We start from the raw sequence: 25305 nt of genomic DNA on the forward strand, positions 1-25305 counted from the left end.
TCTAGTGAATAAAGAAATGCAAGGGAAATAGAGATAGAATTTTTTTCTCTTCTCAAGATTGGCAAAGGTTTAAAGAGGTGATAATGGCCAACAGTGGAGAGGGCCAGGAACAGGGCATTCTCAGGTACTACTTGCAGGAGTATGAGTTGGTATAACCTCACGGAGGCAATTTGCAAATTTATCTAAAATATTTATACCAATCAAGTATTGAATTTCTCTCCTGGAACTTTAAGCCAAGGAAATAATCAGAGACACACAGAGGTTAATGCCTAAAACGACCTTAAACATCCAACAACAGAGAACCAATTAAATCAAGTTGGGGTAGTCTTACAATGGGATATTTTTCAATTGTGAAGATTATGTTTTTGAAAAAATATTTCAGGATCAGAGAAATTACATGAGAACATGTTGCTAAATAAAAACTCAGTATGCACAGTATAATCATAATTCCATAATTGTGTGTGTGTCCAAAGAAAGAGAAACTAAGAGGGTGTAAGGCAAAATGTTAACAATGTAGCAATGGTTGTCCTCCACCAGTTGGAATTAAGTGTTGTCTTAGTCTATTCTGGCTGCTATAACAAAATACCGTGGGCTGGGTGGTTTAAACAGCAGACATTTATTTCTTACAATTCTGCAGGCTGGGAAGTCTGAGACCAGGTGCCAGTAGATTTCGTGTCTGGGGAGAGCCCACTTCCTGGTTCAGAGGTGACCTTCACTGTGTCCTCAAATGGCAGAAGGGGGCAAAGGCGCTCTCCCAGGTCCCTTTTATAAAGGCACTAGTCTCATTCATGAGGGCTCCACCCTCATAACCTAAGCAGTTTCCAAAGGCTCCACCTCCAATACCATTACCTTTGGGGTTGGGTTTTAACATATGAATGGGGGACCACAAATATTCAGTCTATAGCAGGCATTTCATCTTCTCTATGGTTTTCTGCATTTTCCAAATTTTCTTCAATGAACATGTAAATTGTTGTCACTTCTGCTATTACTACCTGTCTAGCTCTCCAGCTCTTGGCATATAGCAAGATTTTATTTTCTGTCCTCTTCTATTTGAGGAGGACCATGTGACTAGTCCTGGCCAATGAGTTTGTGAGCATAGTGATATGTGAGTATAGCTACTTCTGAGCTGTAGCATTGAAGTGCCAGTGGGAGACCAGTTATTTTGAGAATGTGCCTACTCTGTCAGCCAGGGTCACTGAATGACCACGACCAGCAGAGCCCCTCTGGCTGATCCAAGATGTATATGGAGCATAAAAGAGAAACAAACATATTTTTCTCTGTTTGCCTTTAAGCCCACTGAGATTTGGGGATTGTTTGTTACCACATCATAACCTAGCTTACCCTAATTGAAGAAAAAAGTGTTGCTTTTACATGCCAAAAAAAGAGAAAATTCCAAGTAGGAAAAAATAGTCATGAGCTGATCTTAAAGATACTCTAGAATCTTGAAAAATGTGAATGCTGTCCTTAAAGGAAAAATGTCCCTTATCACAGACCAACTCTTCATAAATACTCATCTGTATTAAGCCTAGGAATCCCTCCAGTGAGGCTGGTGTAGGGAGACGGTATAGCGTAGGGTTCAGCAGCCCCCAGCACCAGAGTGAGACCAGTCCTGGTTTCAAATCTTGACTGAGCCATTTACAAATTGTGCAACCGTGAGCCAACAATTTCTTCTCTCTGGGTCTCAGCTCTCATAGGCATATCTGGGGGTAATAACTGTACCTATCTGTGAGAACTGGTAAGAAGATCAAATGAGATGTAGGACGGGTGACTACATACTTTATTGTCTAAACTAGGGCATGTTGAAGAATGAATACTATTATTGATCTGGGACAACAGATGTAAACGGTGAATGTCTTGGGCAAACCTGGACATAAAGTCATCCTAGACCAGAGGTTCTCTAGCTCAGCTGTACTTTGGAATCACCTGGGGAGCTCTAGCAATGCTGAGGCCACCCCCAGAGAGCCTGATGTAATTGACCCAGGGTATGCACGGGCACTGTGAATTTTAAAACTCTCTGAGTAATTCTGATCTGCAGCCATGGTTGACAACCACGTGTCCCTGATCTATTTGACGGCCCATCAGTGCTAATTCTCATTACTATTATTATTACATCATTATTGTTATTACTATTACTGCCCCCCAGAAGCTATCTGGCAATGTCCAGAGACATTTCTGTTTGCCACGACCCAGGGGCAGTCGAGGAGGGCAGGAGGCTACTGACATCAAAAGGGTACAGACCAGGGCTGCTCAACATCCTACAGTACACGGGACAGACCCCCACAACGAAGAATTATCTGGTCCCAAATATCAGTTGTGTCAAGGACATCAAATACACTTAGAAGTTGGGATGGGGAAAGACTCTTGAAGTAGAAAGTCACGTCAGGAACTCAGGAAGAGCCTTTGCAGTCCTGCCCTTGCACTGCCGCTGCGCCTGCCAGCTGTGGGAGGAGAGGAGAGTCCCTGGGGCTGGTCCTGGGTTGCACGGTCAGCGCCTCACTTAACCCTCTCCCTGGATGCAGATCATCGCACACCAGGTATGCGCTCGAGATTGCCTTTCGACTTGGAGGAGCCGTTCAAAAGTCCTGGCGTCTGCCGGAGCTGGAAGTGTTTATAAGAGACTTCCTCGGGAAAGAAAGGTCATTCAGGGAAAACCAGAAACAGATTGCTTTTCTTTCTCTGGCTCACTTCCGCCAGGCACCTCCAAGAAGCTCACTAACGTCTAAATCGTGGAAGCGAAACTTTTAGAAGAAGAGATGGGGAGAAGCTGTTGACGGCATTGCAATTAGGCCTGTGCCGAGGGTCATTCCAGGCTGTGGTCTGGAGGAGGGGGGGCTAGAATTAAAGAGAGAAGGAAGGAAGGGAGAGAGGATGGAAGGAAAGGAGGGAAGATGGGGAAGGAGAGACAAAAGAACAGAGGGGGGGCTTCCCTGGTGGTGCAGTGGTTGAGAATCTGCCTGCTAATGCAGGGGACACGGGTTCGAGCCCTGGTCTGGGAAGATCCCACATGCCGCGGAGCAACTAGGCCCGTGAGCCACAACTACTGAGCCTGCACGTCTGGAGCCTGTGCTCCGCAACAAGAGAGGCCGCGATAGTGAGAGGCCCGCGCACCGCGATGAAGAGTGGCCCCCGCTTGCCACAACTAGAGAAAGCCCTCACACAGAAACGAAGACCCAACACAGCCAAAAATAAATTAATTAATTAAAAATAAAATAAAATAAAATAAAAAAATAACAAATGTTCAAGTACAATCGGTGTCTAAAAAAAAAAAGAATTCCCCCACCCTTGGTTAAAAAAAAAAAAAGAACAGAGGGAGGGATGCGTGAATAGAGAGATGGGTGAAAGGATAGATCAGTGGGAGGGTAGATGGACAAATGTATAGGTGGATTATATATATAGGGGTAAGGGGACATATGGATGGGTTTGTAGATAAGCAGATGAATGAATGGATGACTGCAAGAATGGATAGATGAATGGGTGGGTGGATGAATGGGTGGGTGGGTCAATGGATGGATGGATGGATGGATGGATGGATAGATGAATGGGTGGGTGGATGGATGGATGGATAGATGAATGGGTGGGTGGGTGGGTGGATGGATGGATGGATGGATGGATGGATGGATGGATAGATGAATGGGTGGGTGGATGGATGGATGGATGGATGGATGGATGGATAGATGAATGGGTGGGTGGATGAATTGATGGATGGATAGATGAATGGGTGGGTGGATGAATTGATGGATGGATAGATGAATGGGTGGGTGGGTGGGTGGATGGATGGATGGGTGGGTGGGTGGGTGGAAAGAAGGAAGGAAGGATAGAAGAATGGGAGAATGGCTGTCTGGGAGGGTGAATGGTGGGGGATTGTGTGGGCAGGTGGATGGTAGGTGGGTGAGAGTGGATAGATAGATTGATTCGTCTCAATCAAAGATGTTGTATCTTTATGGAAGGTTGCAAACTGGTGGTTCCCTAGCTGAAGATGGCAACTAGCACGTCTCACTTGGCTCACTCAGTGCTCTTCAACAGTGGCTCTCAATCTTAGTACATTAGAATCAACTGGGGAACTGATAAAAATGCTGCTGCTCAGGTACTGTCCCCCACGCCAATGATGTCCAAGTCTCTGGGGATGACACCTGACGTCACTATTTTTTTAAATCCTCACATGATTCAAATGGCAGCCAAACTTGGGAACAAATATAAATTCAAAAGACAATGTAACGAGGCTAGTGTTATGCCTGATCAAAATACATGCAGTTCCTTATCTCTTGTCTTATGGCAGGTCCCCTTCACCCACTGGAGTCACTTGCCTGGCCTCGGTAAGTATCTGAATTTGTAGCCAGACTTTGGTGCCAAACTCTAGTTCATATCTGTCCCTGTATCAGGACTTCAGTCAAGTGGCTTAACTGCTCTGTGCCTCTGTTTCTCCATCTGCAAATTGGAGTCCATGAAAGCAAAGGTAAACACCCTACAGAGTTTTGCAAGGAGCAAAGCACATAATGTCTTGCATACTGTAAGCACTTGGTCAATGACGTAGACTATGATTACTATTATGAATATAATATGAGTACAATACCTTCCGATTCATAGATACGGATAATAATCATGGGCAACGTGTATCAGTCATGTTCTTTATGCCAGGCATTGTCCTAAGAGCTTTACATTTGATATGTATTAACTAACTGAATCCTTGTAAAATCTCAGTGAGTTGGGTACTACGACTATTCCCATTTTCCAGATGGGGAAACTGAAGCACAGAAAGGTTGAGTCACTTGCATATTAGACACACAGCTAGTCCTGGTGAAGCTGTGATCTGAGCCCAGGAAGTCTGGCTGGTGTTCATAACTATTGTGTTCCACCCTTCAGGGCACCACCCTGCCTCGCCACTTAGAACTCACACGGTCCGCCCCTTATTTCTCTAGATGGCACAGAGGTTCAGAGGAGAGAAATGACTTCCCCAAGTCTCACAGCTAGTTATTGAGGAAGGTGGCCATTTGAACAGTCCCAAATCCGCAGCTCTTTCCTGCTGTGCTGTGTCAGTGTCCCTTGAAGTGTACCCAGGCCCCTTAAGTCATTAAGGACTTTTTTGAGTCTCAGAGCTTTCATTAAAATTCAAATGATTCTAAGAGGTGGTCCCGGTGGAGGTCATTTATTTGCTCATTTGTTGATGCAATGAATATTTATTAAGCACCTGCTCTTGTGCCAGGAACGGTGTTGGGTGCTGAGGATGCACTGGGAATGGAACAGATATATCTCTGGCCTTAAAGGAGATTGCTGGTGGTTTAGCATTTCTCGGCAGACATCGATAGGCTGAGGTCTAGGCTGTGGGGTGGGAGGGGGAAGGGCGGAGCCCAGGAGCAAAGAAGCAGTCCTTTTAAACACCTGTCCTTCTATCCTGACCAGCCTCCCCACATGACCATTTCACCAGTCCCCACCTTGGCCTCATGTCCGACCCACTAACAGAGGGAAAGAAAGCGTTCTCTGGCATCTCCATTTTCCTTTAGTGAAAATGTAAAAAATTTCCTTGATGAAACTGTCAAAACAGCATAAAAGAAAACAGTGAGGGAAACAGCCCCCTTAATTGCACAACCAAACGTAACTGCATTTGGGGTTGCTCCCTGCCAACCTTTGCAGCAGGGTTGCAATCATGCAGCTGGGGAAGAGCCAGACTCACCAGGTCTCCGATTTTGACTTGGGCTGTATTTGCTGTATTGATTTAGCAACCTTACTTTCCTCTGGTTTCTAATTTGCAGGACGGGGCCAGTATTCCCTTCCTACCTTGCAGGACTGTTTGCTAGAGGGTGTGAAATCAATACGTATATGTCCAATACCTGGGGCATAGCAGACACACCACACGTTATTCCAATTACTCCTACTTTTAGAGGTTTAGAGCACAGCAGAGCCAGCCCTGGGTCCTGGTCCTAAGTCCCCTACTTACTAACTGTGAGACATCAGGCTAGACACTTAACTTCCCTGAGCCCCAAATTCCTGGGGGTAAGAATGCTTGTCTCAAGATCACTGCAAGAACGAAATGGAAAAAAAAACCTGGTAAGCAGTAGGCACTCTAAAAGTAGTAGTAGCTATTACTGTTGTCATTATTATTATTATTTCATGCAATATTTACATCTTGACATTTACTCCCAGCCAAAGAACCAAATCAAATCACCGCAAATGGGGGCAGATCCAGGTCCGGGGTTGGGGGAGAGCCTGCTCGCTCAATTGGGGGATCTCTAAGTGAAAGCATGCAAAATATCTGGTTTTTGCCAATTTTATAAGAATCCTTGACCCTGGGAACAATCTGCTAGGCCCCCACCCAAGGTCAGAAAAGAGGCTCTTACAGAAGGTAGGGCCCTGATGCATAAGCTCCGTGAGTTTCATCAAAGTCTGATTCTGACCTGGATTTTGGGGGTGCAGTGGGGTGTTGCAGGGTTGAGGGGAAAAAAGAGCCCCCAGTGCAGTCCTTTCCTTTAGAACTTGGCCAGCCTGTTATTAAACAGCAGAAGAGTTCCTCACAACCTCACCACTTGGGTTCTCACTGGTATCGGGCAAGTGGTACCCGCCCTGCATCCTCCTCCTTCTCGCCTCCCCGCCTCCCCCCTCTTCCATTCCCAGAGACTTGGCTGGCTCCGAAGCTTCCAGACAGAGGGGCTAAACATGTTAGCCGACAGACTCGCAAGACACAAAAGGCGGCAGGAATCAAATAAAAGGAAAACGCAGCAGTCACAGGTCAGTCCTGTATAAATATTTATGCTGGAGGAAAAGTTGCTGCCTGAGTAATGACCTTGTGGCTGGTATTAATAGAGATAATGTGTGTCTCTAGAACAGGCCGCCAGAAAGAGAAAGGGGGCGAGGATGGGGAGGGGGCGAGAGAAAGAGCGGGGAGGTTATAAATCTTCGTGCCAAGCCGAAGCCCCAGCTGACCTTTATACCTTTCTCTCCCATCCCCTCCAGCAACACCCCCCCTCCCCCGTCTGCATCTTCAAATCTATTTTCTCTCCTCTTGGCCATCCTGTCTCCACATAGGCACTCACTCGTGCATTAGCCATCTCGGGGCTGAAGTCTGTCATCCCAGCCGGTGGCTTGGCACCATGCTGGGTACCAGTTGGTGTTTAATAAAGGTTCAGGGCCGTGAGTTGATTGAGCCATGCATGGAGCCCAGCCTCTGCTGCTGATTACAGGCCCCCAATATGGGACTGATTTTATCTTTTGATGGTTTCCCTGTCTTCATCTCCCTTCTCCAATCCAGCCAGCCTTCACTCTGTTGCAGCTCAGGGGAAGTTTCCAGATGCAAATCTGACTGTATCTCTCTTCTGCCAAAATTTCCTCAGTAGCTCCCATGTCTTAAGATCAAATCCAAACTCCTTAACCGGCTCCTAGTTACCTTTCCAGCTTTGTTTTTCCAATTCCCGGTCCCTCGACGGCTCCCCTCCCCCGCAATACCAAACTGCTTATACAGGCATCCCTCAGTTCATTGTGCTTCGCTTTATTGCGTTTCTCAGATATTGCTTTTTTTTTTTTTTTTTTTTTTTTTTAATAGTTGAAGGTTTGTGAAAACCCTGCATGGAGCAAATCTATCGGCACCATTTTTCCAACATCATTTACTCACTTTGTGTCTCCGTGTCACATTTTAGTAATTCTCGCCATACTTCAAACCCTTCACCAGCAAAAAGATTACTAGCCACCAAAGGCTCAGAGGATGGTTAGCATTTTTTAACAAGAAGTATTTTTAATTAAGTACGTACATTGTTTTCTTAGACATAATGCTATTGCACACTTAATAGACTACAGTATGGCGTAAACATAACTTTTATGTGCACTGGGAAACAAAAAGAATTCACGGGACTTTCTTTATTGTGATATTCGCTTTATGGCGGTGGTCTGGAACCCACCCCACAGTACCTCCAAGGTTGCCTGTAATTCCCAAGAAGCCATGATCCTTTTCACAGCCAGGTCTTTGCGTGTTCCGTTCCTTCCACCTGGCATGACTTCCCTGCACTTCTTAACTTAGCTACTTCATCCACATTCTGTACACTTCTCTCAGATCACACCCCCTCCTCCAGGAAGCCTTCACTGCATTTGATTCCCCTTTTATCTGGTCCCATAGCACCCTGTGCCTCTCGTTACACCACTTATCCCGTCAAAGAGTCATTGTCATTTAACTTGTCTCTCTCATTCCTTCAAGATCCTGAGTGCCCTGAGGGCAACAAACTGACATCGCTGGGTGCACACACACAACAACGTAAAGCCTGGCGTGTAGTAGATGCTCAGGAAATGTTTGTCGAGTGAACCACAGGGACAGGACCACACTCTCTTCTCTGCTTGAAAAATAAAATGGGCTCAGATTCCCCTATCTGGGACACAAGAAAGTAGAGGCCTTAACATCTGGAAAAGCCCCCCACTTAATTGAGGGCCTGGGAACCCTCCTTATCTCCCTTATTTGCCCTTCTCCCTCCTTATCTGCCAGGGGTAACTCCTATTCAGAGTTCAGTTTCCCAGTGTTGGGTAGAAGAGACACCCCCCCGCTTCTGTGCACCAAATAAAGGAGAGAAAGAGAGAGGGAGAGCAAAACAGAGAAAGATCAGCTCTTCTCAAAAGGCTTCAAAGGCAGCCTTCCAACTCAACGGGGCCGACGCCAAGATCTGAATATCAAGATGGAGAAAAAGGTTATTCAAGCCACAGATTCTTGGAAGCCAACAAGCTCTCCCAGGGCAGGGAGCCACAGAGGGAGCCATTCCTGGGGGAAACTGGAAGCCTGAAGCCACCACACCCTCTGCCCTGCTTGAAGCAAACTCCAATTTCAGACTTTAATACTTCTCTGCTGAAACGTAACAAGGGAACCAGCCAGTTGAACTCTTGGTCTTCATGGTCCTGGGCTGTTTAAGGTCTGTGCTACGCAAGGAAAGAAGGAGTTAAGAAGAATCCTCCAGTGCCTCTGTGTACCTGCCCCTTATCACAGGCTGTTTCTTTAATCACAGGCTGTTTCTTTAATCACAGGCTGTTTCTTTAATCACAGGCTGTTTCTTTAATCTCTAACACAGCCCTGGAGCATAGGAAGCGTCATCCCCATCTTCCAGATGAGGCGACTGAGGCTGGGAAGGGCCTCAAGTTGACCCCAGCTTGTGTGATGGCAAGCCTAAGTTCTTTCTTCTACAGCCTCCTTCCCTGATGCTTAGAATTCATGTGTCCTGTTGGGGACCACCCCTGACTGTCACCTAGAAGGGACATTAGAAGGGACCATGTCTTTTCCTTATTCTGTCTCCTCTGTCCCACCCACCCTAGAACCAGGTACCAAGTTGATGGGCAACGCTTGCTGTACCCCTAGATATGGCTGATATGACCGAGCCAACTTTGTCATGGGCTAAAAGGACAAAGCCAGAGTGAATCCCAGAGAAAGGATGCTTGCCCATCGTGGGAGCTTTAAAATGCTTCTCTGGAGAAGACAACAAAGGCAGGAAGAGATACTTATACACAAATGATGTTCACAGCAGCATTATTCACAATAGCCAAGAAGGGGAAACAACCCAAATGTCCATCAACGGATGGGTGGATAAACAAATAATGGTGTACTCACACAATGGAATATTATTCAACCTTCAAAAGGAATGAGATTCTGATACACGATACAATATAGATGAACCTTGAAAACATTATGACCTGAACAGAAAAAAAAAGTGGAGGAAAAGAGAATTCACTCTCTCTCTTCCTGACTGTTGAAGCTGGGACATTCTTCTTCCCTTGCCCTCAGACCAGAACATACATCATCGGCTTTCCTGGGTTTCCAGTTGGCCAAATACAGTTTGTAAAACTTCTCAGCCTTCATAATTGCATGAACCAATTCCTTATAGTAAATCTTATATATATATAATATTAACATATACTGATATATACAATACTAATATATAATATTTTATATATAATGTTTTTATATACATAATGTTTTATATATACATAATGTTGTATATATATATATATATATATATATATATTCTATTGGTTCTGTATCTCTGGAGAATCCTGACTATAGAAGCCAGTCACTAAAAGACAAATATTGCATGATTCCATTTATAGGCGGTACCTAGAGAAGTCAAATCCATACAAACAGAAAGTAGAATAGTGGTTGCCAGGGGCTGGGGAAAGGGGAGGATGGCGAGTTAGTGTTTACTGGGTACCGAGTTCCAGTTTGGGTGATGACAAAGTTCTAGGGATGAATGGTAGCGATGGTTACACAATGATGTGAATGCACTCAAGGCCACTGAAGCGCCACTTAAAAATGGTTAAAATGATCAACCTTTTGTTGTTTTATCATTTAAAAAAAAAAAAAAAAGCAAAGAGAGAGGGAGGGAAAGAAATAAAGCAGACTAGAAGAAAAGGAAAAGAGAGGAAGGTGGGAAATGGAGTTAGGAAGAAGGCAGGCCAGTCGGGAGAGGATTCAGGGAGGCAGGAAGGCAGGGTCACCTTGAGTTACTAAATCTCTTTCTCGCCTCTAGACGTGTACAGAACACAGGAAAACCCTCCCTTCCCTCCCACACCTGAAGTGAGAATCACCGGCCTCATCACAAGCGTTCAAGAACACCTGCTCAATTACTTCTTCAAATGCCTTTGCTCATTAAGGGCTCAAAAAAGGAAAAGATAAAAGGGGTAGTTTGGTGGTTTCAAATGTGTTTTTTCCTCAAAAAGAGCCCTAAAAAGAACAAAAACCACAGCAAATTTTTGCAAAATGAAATTTAGCAACCACTCGTGCTTAATGTAGATTTCTTTTCAGTGTTAATAAAATTCAAAGCGTCCAAGAAGGCATTCTTGATGTGTCACAGTTTCAAGTCTTGGGATGTAAGGCTTTTGTCCCCCACAGAGTTTGCGGTGGAAATCTTGAATCGTGGCCCGATCATCAGGTGCATGCAGCAGAATGAAGCTGCCCCTCTCCAATTACAGATTCACAGAGTCCACCCAAGAATCACATCTCACCTGACATCACACCTCGTACCACCATCCCAGCTAGGGCTTTGCTTCCTCATGTAGATTTCTGGCACCTGGCCTGGGGACGTGTCTGATACCGGGGATACGGTAGGTAACATGACCAGCAGTGACTTTCAGCTCCCGTGATACATCCTCTGCACTGATGTAACAGGCAGAGGCCTTTGTAGACTCTTATCTTACAAGGACACCTGGCACCACTCGAGTGGGGCTGGAGAGCATTCACCATGGCGCCATCCATCCAGCTCCCCTTTGATACTAGACTGCTCCTCCGAGATAGTGGCGAAAGGCATGAGTTCACGGTCAACATCCATCGGGACCAGGAAGTCTGCCTTAGGCGCTCTCTGTCCCCTTCACACCGCCATCCAACTGATTCAGAAGACAGTAGTCTCTCAGGTTGTTTTTTTTTTTTTCAAAGAAATGTCCCTTTTGCCCCCATGGCATGCCAAGGATACGCAATGCAGAGCTCAAGACGCCCAGTATTTTGACCTTGAAAATCACTGTCTCAAATCCCCTCATACTAGTCCCTCTTTCACCTTGACTAACATGTGCAGCACTCATGTTCAGGGTGCTAACTTGATCCTACCGGGAATTAAATACTTTACAAAGTGGCTCCCCTCTGGAGGGGAGACCAACTAATCTTTAATTCTGGGATTTAAAAGACAAATCTTCCAGAAGGAAGAGAAGAGAAAGAATATTTTTCAAGGATCAAGTCCATGGCAGGTCCTTATGATATGGTGTCTCACTTACTCTTCACAGCTTTATGAGAGAGTTGCTATCGTTCCTTATTTTATGAGATCACACAGTTAATAAGTGGATACGTTAGGGTTCCATCCCCAGGCAGTTTGATTTCATCCCTCTGATTTCCCTTCCTACCAGTAGGCTTAAAAGCATGCATCTTCATTGCTTCCCTCCCCCACAGAATTCTGCTTCTCCCCCTCCATCCTCTCAGCCCTTCCTGGGACCATCAATACTTAATGCCTTGCGCTGTCACATTCGTAGCTGTGAAGGAGCCAATCGTGCGGTTGATCTATAATGTAAGGTTAATGCCTAATTATCTCGTTTAACATTTCTTTCCTGGATAATTCATGATAGGTCATTAACAAAAGCCAGGGCAAACGGAGGGGCATGTTCATGGCCATAAATCAGAGGCCTAAAAACATCATAGAAACAGGAAAATGCATGTATTATTCAGGTCAAACAAAGAGCCAGATCTATGTAAGTCTCCTCAATGCTCTTCTGACCCTGAGGTCAAGGGACCAAGTGCAAGGCTGGAGGGATATTTGCTAAGAGCAGAAACGGGCTGCCCAGGGTCTAGCGGGGATGCACCTCTCCTGGTTGTATGGCAATACATCTCATTGTTAAACTATGACTCCCCAGACAGAAAAGGCCCCTTTGACTACCAAATAATGCATAACCACCATTTATAGAGCATCTGTGATGTGCTAGGCTATGTGTGTGTGCATGTGTGTGTGTGTGTGTGTGTGTGTGCGCATATGTGTGTGTGTATTCTATGTATCAGTTAGCTATTGCTGTATAACAAACTACCCCAAAACTCAGTGGCATTTCATGAGTCAGTGTCTCAGCTGGTTGGTGCTGCTGATCTAGGCCAAGCTCATCTGATCTCACGCATCTGTGTTCAGCTGGTCGGTTGGCAGGGGGCTGCTAGTGTCGTATGAGCTCACTTACATGTCTGGCTATTAACTGGCTGTTAGTTAGGGTGACAGGGGTGTCTAGGCTATGTGTCTCTCATAGTGAAGTCAGGGTTTCAAGAGATAGATTAGAAGCATGCAAGACCTCTTGAGACCCAGACTTGGAGCTGGCACGCGGTCATTTCTGCAGCATTTTATTGGTCCTAAGTCGCAAGCCCAGCTTAGATTGACTAGTGTGTTGATCAACTCCACCTTTTGTTGGAAGGAGCTGCAAAAGCACTGCAAAAGGTACACAAGGGGTGGAGAATTGCGGTCGTTTTGCAATTATTCTACCACAACCCCTTTCTTCCTTATCACAAACCCTTTATCCATTCTCCCAACAAATATTTATTGACCACCTGCTATGTGCCAGACTCTGTTCTAGGTGCTGAGGACACAAGTAGTGAACAAAAGAAAGTCCTCTTCACATGAAACATAACTTCATAGAAGATAAGATACAAACAGTAGGGACTTATAAATACTACCTAATGTAAAACAGATAGCTAGTGGGAAGCAGCCACATACCACAGGGAGATCAGCTCAGTGCTTTGTGACCGAGGGGTGGGATAGGGAGGATGGGAGGGAGACGCAGGAGGGAGACGCAGCGGGGAGGAGATATGGGGATATATGTATATGTATAGCTGATTCACTTTGTTATATAGCAGAAACTAACACACCATTGTAAAGCAATTACACTCTAATAAAGATGTTAAAAAAAATACAGATAGTAAACAAGTGAATAAATACATATATAAGATACTTGTAGATGGTGTTAAATGCTATAGGGTAAATATAACAGAGTGACTGCCTGTTAGGTGTCCAGAGGCAATTTTTGATAAAGTAGTTAAGGAAGGCCTCTCTTGAGGAGATGACGTTTGACCCAGGACTTGAATGATGAGATGGAACCATCCGTGCAGGATTGGAAGCAGAATGTCCTAGCAAGAGGAAGAGCGGTGCAAAGTTCCCGAGGCAGGACTCGAGGATTAGAAAGAAGGCCAATGTGACTGAAGCATAATAAGTAAGAGGAAGAAAGATGCCAGATGAAGTCCAGGAGGTAAGCCGATCCTTGGAGAGAGGTACGATTCCTTTTAAGGAATATAAAACTCAACAAAGTCATGAAAATAGCTAGCGAGTGGTAGAACAAGGATTTGGACCTGCAATCATCTGAATTCAAAGCCCACACTCTCTCCACTGTCCCTTTCTGCCTCCTGAGCTAAGTGCCAAGCAGGGACTTTTTCATGTAGGTGAAGAAGACCTTAAACATCAGGAAGTCTAATGAAAGAGGTGATGGCTGGACGCTCCAGCTCTGTCTGAACTAACCTTGCCTTAACTGAGTCTGCCCCATGCTATTCCTCCTGTAGCTCATACACCCCAGATCCTCATGACAAGTTGACCTGCGGCAGCATACCCAGCTCTCCGCCTAAGGATGACCACTTCTCACTGGCTCCTTTTTTCCAGAAGGCTTCATCCTTCCCCCCATCTTGGGTCTTTCTTGGGGAGTGCATCCCTGCCTTCTCACCCTACTCCACCAGGAATCTCTAAGACCTTTGTTGTAGAAGCATTGCCCATAGCTGGGAAAGAAAGATAAGATGCACAGACATCTGCTGATAAGCCCCGTACAAGATCAGAAAGCCCCACTTCAACAATTTGATTGTCTTACTTGTTGGCCAAATCCAGGCAAGAGCCTGCATCGTTTAAAATAGGACATTCATTTATGCCAAATATTTTAATGGAGCCCCTCCTATGTGTCAGGGACTGGTCCAGGAACTGGGGATAGAGGAGCAGGCTTGGCCCGCATGCTTTGCAGGGATAAGTGATGATGAACTAATAAAAGGCACGACATGTGGTGATAAAGGCTATGCAGAAAATGAAGCCAGGCAAAGGGAAACGGATAATGGGGAGGGGTGAACAGGTGATTGGGGAAGACCCCTCAGATAATATGCTATTTCAGTAGGAACTTGCCAATGAGGAAGAGAGCCCTGCAGCTATTTGAGTGAATTACAGGAGTGTGGTTGGAATCTTCTAGAACCCTAGGGAGACCAGTGTGGCTGAAAGAGAGTGAGAGATTGGGGAGTGTAGAGAAATGAGGCTGGAGAGGTCATGGGGGCCAGATCTTGCAGAGCCTGGCGGCTCACTGAAAGAACTTTGGCTTTCACTCAGGGTCAGATGGGAGCTCCTGGAAGGTTCTGAGCAGAGGAGGGACATAATAGGACTCATGTTGTCAAAGCGTCCCTTTGATAAAAATAGATAACTAGTAAGAACCTACTGTATAGCACAGGGAACTCTACTCAATACTCTGTAATGGCCTATATGGGAAAAGAATCTAAAAAAAGAGTGGATATATGCATATGTATAACTGATTCACTTTGCTGTACACCTGAAACTAACACAACATTGTAAATCAATTATACGCCAATAAAAATTAACTTTTTAAAAAAAGTGTCCCTCTGGCTGCTGCGCTAAGCAGAGACTACAGGGGCAGAGACCGGAGAAGCAGACAGACCTTCAAGGCACCTGTTGCCTTTGCTCAGGTGAGAGGCAATGGTGGCTCCAATTTGGGGGTACAGGTGAGAAGTGATATTCGAGTGAGCAAGATAAATAATCAATACATAATTGCAGGACTTCCCTGGTGGCACAGTGGTTAAGAATCCGCCTGCCAGTGCAGGGGACACGGGTTTGATCCCTGGTCCTGGAAGATCCCACATGCCATGCAGCAACTAAGCCCGGGCGCCACAACTACTGAGCCTGCGCTCTAGAGCCCGTGTGCCACAACTACTGAGCTGGCGTGCCACAACTACTGAAGCCCACACACCTAGAGCCCATGCTCCTCAACAAGAGAAGTCACCGCAATGAGAAACCTGTGTACCGCAACGAAGAGTAGCCCCCGCTCGCCCCAACTAGAGAGCCCGCGCTCAGCAAAGAAGACCCAACACAGCCAAAAGCAAATAAACAAATAAATAATTTTTTAAGAATACATAATTGCACAGTGAACAATTTAATTGAAATACAAAAGAGGTACAGGATGCTGTAAGAATGTATAACAAGGAGATTGGTAGTCTGTTTCTTTGCGGGGAGGAGAGCAGATATCAGGCAGAGAAGGCTTCAACCTGAAGGATGGGTTCGAGTTAGTTCAATGAGGATGAGAAAGAGGGCTCAAGCAGAAGGAAGAGCATGAGCAAAGGTCCTGGGGCAGGAATGAGGTGGGCAAGTGTGGCATTTGGATGTTCATAAGAACACACTCTCCTTCTGTGATGTCTGCCCTATTCACTCATCTCTGAAATAATTAATGATTCAGACACTTCACAGCAAGAGGCCCACACTGGCTCCACATGGCTGTTACCACGGTTATTTTCACTTCTCTGGAGGCAGTTAAGGAAGACCCAGACCTTCCCACCTAGGAAATGAGTAATGAGAGTGGATCAAACTGGCTAGTTTGGAGCAAGATTAATAATGATGGTGTGACTTCCCCTGTCCAGAGTTGAGTGCCCTTCATTGGGAAGGACCTGGGAAACGCTTCTATGTCCCAAATCCCTGCCTCTGGTGACAACTGTGCTGTTTTCCTGAACTAAGCAGGTGTGGGGGAGATGGCAGGATGGCCCGTCAAAGAGGGACTCAAGATTAAGCACATAAGCTGGCCTTTTAAAAGCTTAGCGAGCCTTTCCAATTGGATCTCAAATGGACCACACTTGAGAAATTAAATAAACAGCATTTGTCAAGGGCTTTTGTGGGCTCCCAGCTGTATTTATTTATAGGTTGGCCTGTTATTTATGGGCGCTCGTGCCCCATATAAAAGCTTTGTGGGAGAGAAGTGGGTGGGGGGGAGACAGAGTGCTTTAATGCTACTGGGTCACTTAAGTATTCACTCCCAGGAGCTCAAACAATGAGCATTTGCTGCTTTTGTCCATGGAAGCTGGCTGTTAGGACACAGCAGGACAGCATTCCTGGAAACGCTGGACCTTTAGGTACCCACCCCCCAGGCAAAGAGTCAGGGGTCCCCTCGGAGATCTTGGAGGGCCCAGTTCCCAGGAAAAAGTTGAAAATCTGAGATCGGCCACATCTTTGATTCATTGTGACTTCTGACTCATAACTGGGAAGGCTCAATAGTTATGCCTTGAGAAACATAACAAACTCCTTAAACAGTCTATTGAGTGAGTGCTCAATGGATGTTGTCGAATGAATAATGAATGACTATACGCTGTCCCCATAATTGTGAAACTGAAAAATTAGAGGGACCTCAACATGTCACATGGACTATCTTGGCCAAAAAAGAAAAAAAAAAGGCAATTCAAATCTAGAAACTTGAACTGTCCATAACTTGGGTTCAGTTTTCTTCTAAGGATTCATGCAAAGGAGAATTCCCAGCATTAAGAAGAGAAGAGGGGAGGGGAGGGGAGGAGAGAGGGGGAGGAGAGAGGGGGAGGAGGGAGGGGAGGGGAGGGGCGGAGGAAGGGGGAGGGGGAGGGAAAAAGGAAAGAAAAACTCCATGCAAAAAAATGGTGTTCATTGCCATGTTCTTTGTAATAGTGAAGAATTTCACTATTTATATTGATATTGATATAGAAACACAGAATAGCAACATTACTACAGGAGTGATTAACTTTGGTGCATCCCTACTTTGATGGGTTACTAAAACCTTGCTCATAGAAACTTTTACAGTAATACAGAAATGTCTATGGCAAAATATGAAAGCTACAATATTACCATTACAGTATTATTAAAATCTGGTGATTCTTTAACTATTAGAGAAAAAGCCTAAAATGAAAACACTAAAATTTAAGCATGGTTATGTTTGGATAGGAGAACTATGAGCCATTTTTAACTTTTCTTCTAAATTTCCAAATTTTAAAAAAAATTATGAATCAGTTTGAGGAATAAAAATAATAGTCAATGCATCATTGAATATATAGGTAGTATTCTCTCACTGCAAGGAAACTTTTAAAGGCATCCAAGGAAAAATAATCCACTGGGTATTTTTTTCTGAGTGTTATTATAAAAAGTATTAAAATATTGCATGCATTTATAAATGTTTTATCATCACAGAAGCAAAAGAAATGTCCACAAAAAATTAAAATATCAGGATCACTAATTCACCATTTTGGCTTCTTTTCAGCATAGTAAATAAAAATATTTGCTCTTTTTCTAGGTGTTTCTTTTCTCCTTGCTCTTGTATACATCACCCTCCTGGCCACACAAAATCTTCACACCCACACCCACTATTTCCCTCCTTCTAGAAATTATAGTCTTTCTTTGTGCATTTGCCCCTTTTCTTGTGACTGAGTCCCTATAGCCTTTCTTTGTGACCTTCACTTGTCCACAGCCTTAGTCCCTTCTGTGTGAACTCAGATAGGATGACAGGGAGAAGCAGGGACCACTGACTCGAGAATAACATGGACCTGGGTTCAAATCCTGCCTCTGCCACTTCCCAGCTGTGCAAACTTGGGCAAGTCCCTTAATTCCTCTGTGCTGCAGTTTCCAAGCCTGATAATAGACAAAATATTTAAGTGGGAAGATGATAAATAATAATAACAAAGTAAGAGTAGTCAAAGTAATGATTAACATATATTGACCTCCTAGAGTGTGCCAGGCATTGTACTAACTGCATTACACTCACAAAGTCATTTAAACCTCAAGACAATCCAATACAGTAGGCGCTATTTTCCCCAAATCTAATGGATTTCGCAGATGAGAAGGCAGACCTGTAAGTCATAGTGACCAAGGGTGGGATGCTTACTTTGTAGCTAGACCGTGGTCTCATTCCATGCAACTCCCCCAGCTGGTCCATTATTATACCCATTTTCTAGGTAAGAACACTGAGGCTCAGAAGAGTAAAGGGTTGGACCAAGGTCATCCAGCTCACAGATAGAGGCAAGATTCTCACTTAGCCCTCTCTCCCCACCCGCAAAACTCAAAGTTATACAGGCACTTAGTAGACCCCTGATAAATGGTGCCATCCCTCCCTTACAGGGAGCACCTTCTGACCTGTAACCTGGATGCTTCTTGCTGTCACACAGGTATTCTCATCTGCTCTGGCCTCCAAGGAAGAGAAAATCCCCTCAAGTGCACAGAGAGTGACTTCCGAGAGAAGCAGGCAAAGTGTCTGCTGCCCACATCATGATGACCCAGCCCTTCCCAGACCTGGGTCTGGTTATAGGGAAAAGCTTTGAAGCAGAGCAAGCTCAAGGCACTGGGACATTGCTTTTTTTTCTGCCAGATCTCTGAAATAATGGCTACTGTCTGACCTGATGCAATCAATACAATTCTGTCCTTCCCATCCCATGGACGGGATGTCATAAAATGAAATCTCCAAGGCGGCAGATAAAAGTTGGTACCCCAAATCGTACCTGGGATGAAAAGAGGTGCTTTTATCCAGAACAAACAAAACATCATTCTTGCCCTTTGAGGCGTCAGTGAAGAAGAAAGTGTGAGGTGTGGGAGATGTGATGTTTAATCCTTGAAAATAGATTCACCTGGGAGTTTGCGTACGTCATCCAGACTCTATAACTAGTAAAGGAGAGTAGATGTTCTTATAGTAAGGGCAGACCCTAGCAACCCGGGCTCTGTGGGGAGAAAAGGAAAGTGGGGATCTGGAGACACATCTGTGAGTCATTTGAGTTGAAATGAACACATTCTGCTGGGCATGGAGTGGGGAGGAGGGGCTGGGGCAGTTGGTTCCCATTAAGCTTTGGTAGCTTGAGAATTCCCTGCGTGCGGATATACGCCAGCCCCAGCTCCATCCAGGAGGCCAGAGTTCCAGAGGCCCTGATGCAGCCTGAGAACTTCCCTCCTCCTCTGGCCACTGACGCAGGGGACCCCAGTGTCTCCTCTGGGCCTCCAGAGAGAGAAGTAGCCAGGAGGCCTCAGATGCCGGGCCCTCCCATCCGCCCCATTCTCCAAGGCCCCTAATTAGGTATTTACATGACAAACCAATTATGGTCCTGAAAGAGTGGTTACAGGCCATTGGGTAATTAGTGACATTTTTAAAATACATTTTCAACCGCACAAAACCATGTTTACACAATGCTAAGGAACTGGCTGTAGACCATAGAAGGGGAAAGAACTTTGCAACGGCAGAAAAAGTGCCCCACTAGAGTACAAAGGACAGTTGTGTGCTCTCTGATACTCAGGTCAAGAGTGTGGATGGATGGTCAGTTCTCCTGACTCCTGGAATCTGAGTACCTACTACGTCCCAGCCACAGCCCTGGGAGTTGGGGATACAAGATGGACCACAAATCAGTCTCCTGACTTGAGGAGCTCACCATTTTCCATCTCACAGTGGCAGTTTTTGCATGGCTATCTTCATTCATTCAGATGTTTAGTCATTCATTCAACAAACATTGACAGGGCCCCTCCTATGTGCCCAACAAGGGGAAATAAAGAAAAGCAAAGGCCTGGACTCCTTTTGAGAAGCTTGAAGTTCTCGATTACCTGGGGGCTTTTTCTGTTGTTAGCGTCTCCCTGTAGCCATGTACATTCCGTGCATGTGCTGAGTGTTACCAGAGGCTGAGGGGACTGAGTACAAGATCCAGATCTTGATTTTTCCCAAGTTCACGCCTTTGGGTGGCCTTGGGGGTATTATGGTCTTCAATGCATCCATGCATTCATTCATTTCCTTATTCATAAACATGCTGAGCCCTGAGTAGGGCTAAGTCTCCAAGAGCGATTGGTAGGTGGCCGAGCGAAGAGCAAGGAAGGGTTGTTGAGGCCCTGGGCAAAGAATGAGAAAAGGCGTAGAGGCAAGAAAGGGTGAGGCGCATGGAGGGACCTGGTAAGAGTGGCAGGAAATGAGCCGGATTTACTTCTACATCTGTGACATAATTTCTGTTTTGTAAATAAGTTCATTTGTACCATTTTTTTAGATTCCACATATAAGCGATATCATGATATTTGTCTTTCTCTGTCTGACTTAAATTGGGAGACAGGGATTGACAAATACACACTACTGTGTATAAAATAGATCACTAATAAGGACCTGCTGTATAGCACAGGGAACTCTACTCAATACTCTGTAATGGCCTATATGGGAAAAGAATCTAAAAAAGAGTGGATATATGTATATGCATAACTGAACACTTCGCTGTACAGCAGAAACTAACACAACATTGTAAATCAACTACGCCCTAATAAAATTTTTTTGAAAGAAAGGAAGGAAGGAAGGAAGGAAGGAAGAAAGAAAAAGAAAGAAAGGGAGAAAGAAAGAAAAAAAGAAAGAAATGAGCTAGAAAGGTGAGCAGAGGCCAAGCCACTGGGGGTGATCATGCAGCATCTGTATCCTCTAAGGGACGGGAAGGGCTTGGGTGGTGGGTCATGAAGTGTCACAAAACAAAAGCAAAGTCAACCCCAAACCCTCTGAATGGAATGGGGATGCCATGGGGCATCACCAAGAGAGATCAAACAGTCACTGGTTGCCTCTCAAACAGGAGAGCGCCTAGGCAAGATGGAGCAGTCAATTGTTGACTGGAGATAGCCGTGCAGTGAGTTTAAACAGAACTCCATGGGGGGCAAGATCTGGAGCTGGGGGTTCACATCTCTGCTCTGTCATTTAATAAACCCCAGGGCCTTGAGCTATAGCCACTGATGGTTTTCGCCCTAGACTTCCCCATCTGTAAAACAGAGGGCAGTGGGGTGTCTCACCCCCTACTCCCTAGACCTGTAGTTATGGTCGTGGTAGCGATACTACCCTATTCATGTAGGTACTATTGTTAATATTAACTACGATTGCTAACACTTTTCAGCCCGATTTGCCCAGGTACCATTCTGGGTTTTTTTATGTGTATTACTCATTTACTCTTTATATAACCTCTATGAGGTGTTATATACTCCTTAGCCCCATGTTATAGATGAGAAAAGTGAGTCCCAGAGAGGGTAAGTAACTTGCCTAATGATACAGATTTTCTTTTATTATTTCATTGAATCATTTTTATTGAAGTACAGTTGATTTACAATGTTGTGTCAGTTTCAGGTGTACAGCAAAATGATTCCGTTTTTATATTCATTTTACATTTTATTTATATATTTATATTTATATGTATATTCTTTTTCAGATTATTTTCCCTTATAGTTTATGACAAGGTATTGAGTAGAATTCCTGTGCTACACAGTAGGTCCTTGCTGGTTATCTGCTTTATACATAGTAGTGTGTATTTGTTAATCCCAAATTCCAAATTTATCCCTCACCCCTTTTGCCTTTGGGAACCATAAGTTTGTTTTCTACGTCTGTGGGTCTGTTTCTGTTTTGTAAATAAGTTCATTTGTGTCATTTTTTTAGATTCCTCATGTAAGCACTATCATAGGATATTTGTCTTCCTCTGTCTGGCCTTGGGATGATCATCTCCAGGTTCAAGGACACAGATGTAAACCTCAGTTCCATCCACCTCTAGACCTCGCTTGCTCTTAAACACCTCATTATTCACCTTTCAAATCCTCTAGTGAAACTCAAGTTCCAAAACCTTGTCCAACATATACATGCAGTGCCACGTGCCATCGGCTTCACTGACTCCATCTTCTTGACCAAAGAGCTGTACCCCCATCCAGAGCAAACCTCAGCCTTTCACCAAGTCCCCACATAATCCCTGGCCAGAAATACCTTGCCCACTCCTTTCCATCCACCCAAACCTTTTGCATTCTTGAAGGTCTAGTTCAAATGTATCAGTAGGTCCAGTTTTCCTGTAGGAAAGCTCCCAGAGCCCCCAGGTCCCCCCCTCAGAACTGTCATAGCACCTCTGTCTGTTAACCACACCTCAAACATTCCAAACCACCACCTACATCTGCTTTCTGGTGGTTATTTTATGTGTCCGTATTTTATTTCCCTGCTTTGATTATATCTTCCCAGATCTTACAGGGAGTAAACCCTCCTTACCTATTTCATTCAGTTAACAAGTAGTTCCTGTGTGTCTAGTATTGTTTGGGTCATGAGAAATCAGCTTTGTGAACAAGATACGCAAAGTCCCTGCTCTCAGTAGAGGGACCACATCATGAACAAGTAAACAAATAAGAAAATTCCATGTAGTGAACGGTACTAGAAAGGAGATGAATTGATTAACACAATATAGTGGACCGTGAACGCGGTGAGGGGAAACTTCCTTAAATAAGGTGCTTGAGGAAGCCTCTCTGAGGAGGTGGAATAGGAGTCAAAGCCTCAAGCAATCAAAGGAATCAGCCATGAAAAGAACTCGAGAAAGGGAGTCCCAGGCAGAGGGACCCGCAGATGCAAAGGTCCTGAGGTAGGAACAGATATAGCTCTTATTAAAGAAAAAGAAAGAAGGCAGTAGTGGCTGCAGCAGGGTAAGCCCAAGGAGGTCAGGTGGGAGACAAAGTCAGAGAGCTAGGTGCAGACCAGAGCGTAAAAGCCCTGAGCTTATTCTAAGTTTGTGTTGGGCCAACAGATCATTCCCCTTCGAGAAGCCCATGGATTGAACTGTAGACAACTGCAGGAGCAAGCTGGCCCTATCTCTGTGAGCGACACCAGCCTCTTCCCATCCTGTATCAATTAGACCACTGGTTCCATCACTCTTGACTTCAAAGGGGAAAAAAGAGTGGAGAATTTACAAAGGACAATAAACCCAGTCCGTGGCAGGCTGCAAGCCCATAAAATTTTACCGGCCCCTCAACTGCTGAGAATACATCACTCCCTGCCTCGCCACCAAAGCACCGCCTTTATCCATGGCCAGCACGATAAAAAAAAAAAACAAAAAAATGTTAAGGAATCCCACGCCATCTGGGAGAAAAATCTGGAAAATAAGATTTACCTCAATGAATCAATCTAATTGGGAATGATCAAGGCTATTACTGGGAACGCCGCATTACAATGCAAGATGCAAATTTATCAACACTCAGGACCAACTTGATCACTCATTCACTGTGTGACCTGGGGCAAGCCACTGTCCCTTCCAGTCTCAGTTTTCCCCGTGTGAAATGTTGGGTTTGGGTCACCTATAAGGGCTTCTCTGTTCTATCAATACATATCTAGAAGTGGGTAAGTACCTCTCAAGGATTCCTTAAGGCCCAAGTGGGTAACAATGGTTCTTGGCGAGCATGTAGGGAAACAGCATTGTCATGCACCGTAGGTGGCCTTATAAATTGGTACAACTTGTGTGGAAGACTGCTGGGCACCATGTATCAAGAACTTTTACGAAAAACAGTACATTCACTTGGATCCCAGAAATGACCATATCAGACAACAAAGATGTAGATCAATTGTTCTCAACTGGGACCAATTTTGCTCCCCGACCCAAGGGACACTTGGCAATGTCTGGAGACATGTTTAGTTGTCACAGCTGCGGGCTGGGGTGCTACTGGCATCTAGTGGGCGGAAGCCAGGGATGCTGATAAACGTCCTACAATGCATCCTACAATGGCACAGATGATGACATCGGCCTGAGGCCAAAGCCCAGGTTCTCGGCCCGACACTGGATGGCATTCTGGAAAGGTCTTAGATGACACAGACTTAAATAGGCATGATTTACCAGAGTTTACCAAGTCACGTGGGCACAGGGGGCCCCACTTGTCCCAGTTCTCCTGGAACTTTCCTAGTTTTTGCACTGAGAATCCCGCATTCTGGAAAGCTTCTCAGTCCTAGGCAGACCGGGATGGTTATTCACCCTCTGTGGGGTCAGGGCTGTGTCTCTGCTTCCCTTCCGGCAGCCAGGCCTGGGAAGGCAGAGTTTAAGAGTGTGAAAATCCAGTCTTCTAGGGCTTAGGAAACTTCTCTAAGGCAACAGGGAGAGAGGCGGGAACTCTGGCCAACATGTTAGAAGACCTGATTCTGCCACAAATCCATTGCTTAAAACTAGACTCCTTTGGATGCTTCCTCAACCACTGAAAACAGAGGAGATTGAGTTAAATTTCCCCCAAAGGCATCCACCTATCATCCCTGTATCCTCCACCATGCCCACCCATATCGTATCCTGGTTGGCTGCTGGGCCTAAATACACGCTTCATCACACTGTGTGACCTTGGATAAATCACCCACCTCTCTGAGCCTCTGTAAATTTCCTCAACTGTAAAATGTGGGTAATAATGGGAATCTATTGCACAATCCATGAAAAGTATTTATAATGAGGCTTTGGCATCCCAGAAAGTGTTCTGTAAATATTATATAAGACTCATTATGGATGCATTTATTTCATTCAGTAAATATTAACTGAACAGAGTATACTTGACACAAAATCCTCACGGCTTCTGCCTCTTTCACATGAAAAAGCCCAGATTCTAAATCCAAATGAATTAATGACCAACTCCTTCCCTTCTGAAGTCGAGATTAAAGAGAGGGAGAGAGGCAAAGAAAGAGGGAGAAGCTGTGCTCTCTCAAATACACAAGCCAAAACATACATCCCGCTCTGCACGGCCAGCCATAAATCCATCACTGGATGAGGGCTCTTCCCAGCTGGCGTGGCAAGCTTTTGGGGCTCTGTGCAGTATTCCTGCACAACTGGCTGTAATTAGCAGCTGGATAATTATTGGGCCAACCCACTTCCCTCAAATACCTCTCAGCTCGGCAAGCAGAGAACGGCATAAGCAAAAAACCTTCCTTCCTCCATCCCCGTAAGCCTCCCAGCCTCCTAGCTTAGCCAACCTCAGGAGGTCCCTGCCAAAACGCTCCCCGGGGAGTAAACTGCCTCGCCAAGCTGTGTGTGCCAATGCCTTAAATTGT

Source organism: Balaenoptera physalus (assembly GCF_965194825.1).
Source record: "Balaenoptera physalus genome assembly, chromosome: 12".
In the NCBI taxonomy this organism is placed as follows: domain Eukaryota; kingdom Metazoa; phylum Chordata; class Mammalia; order Artiodactyla; family Balaenopteridae; genus Balaenoptera; species Balaenoptera physalus.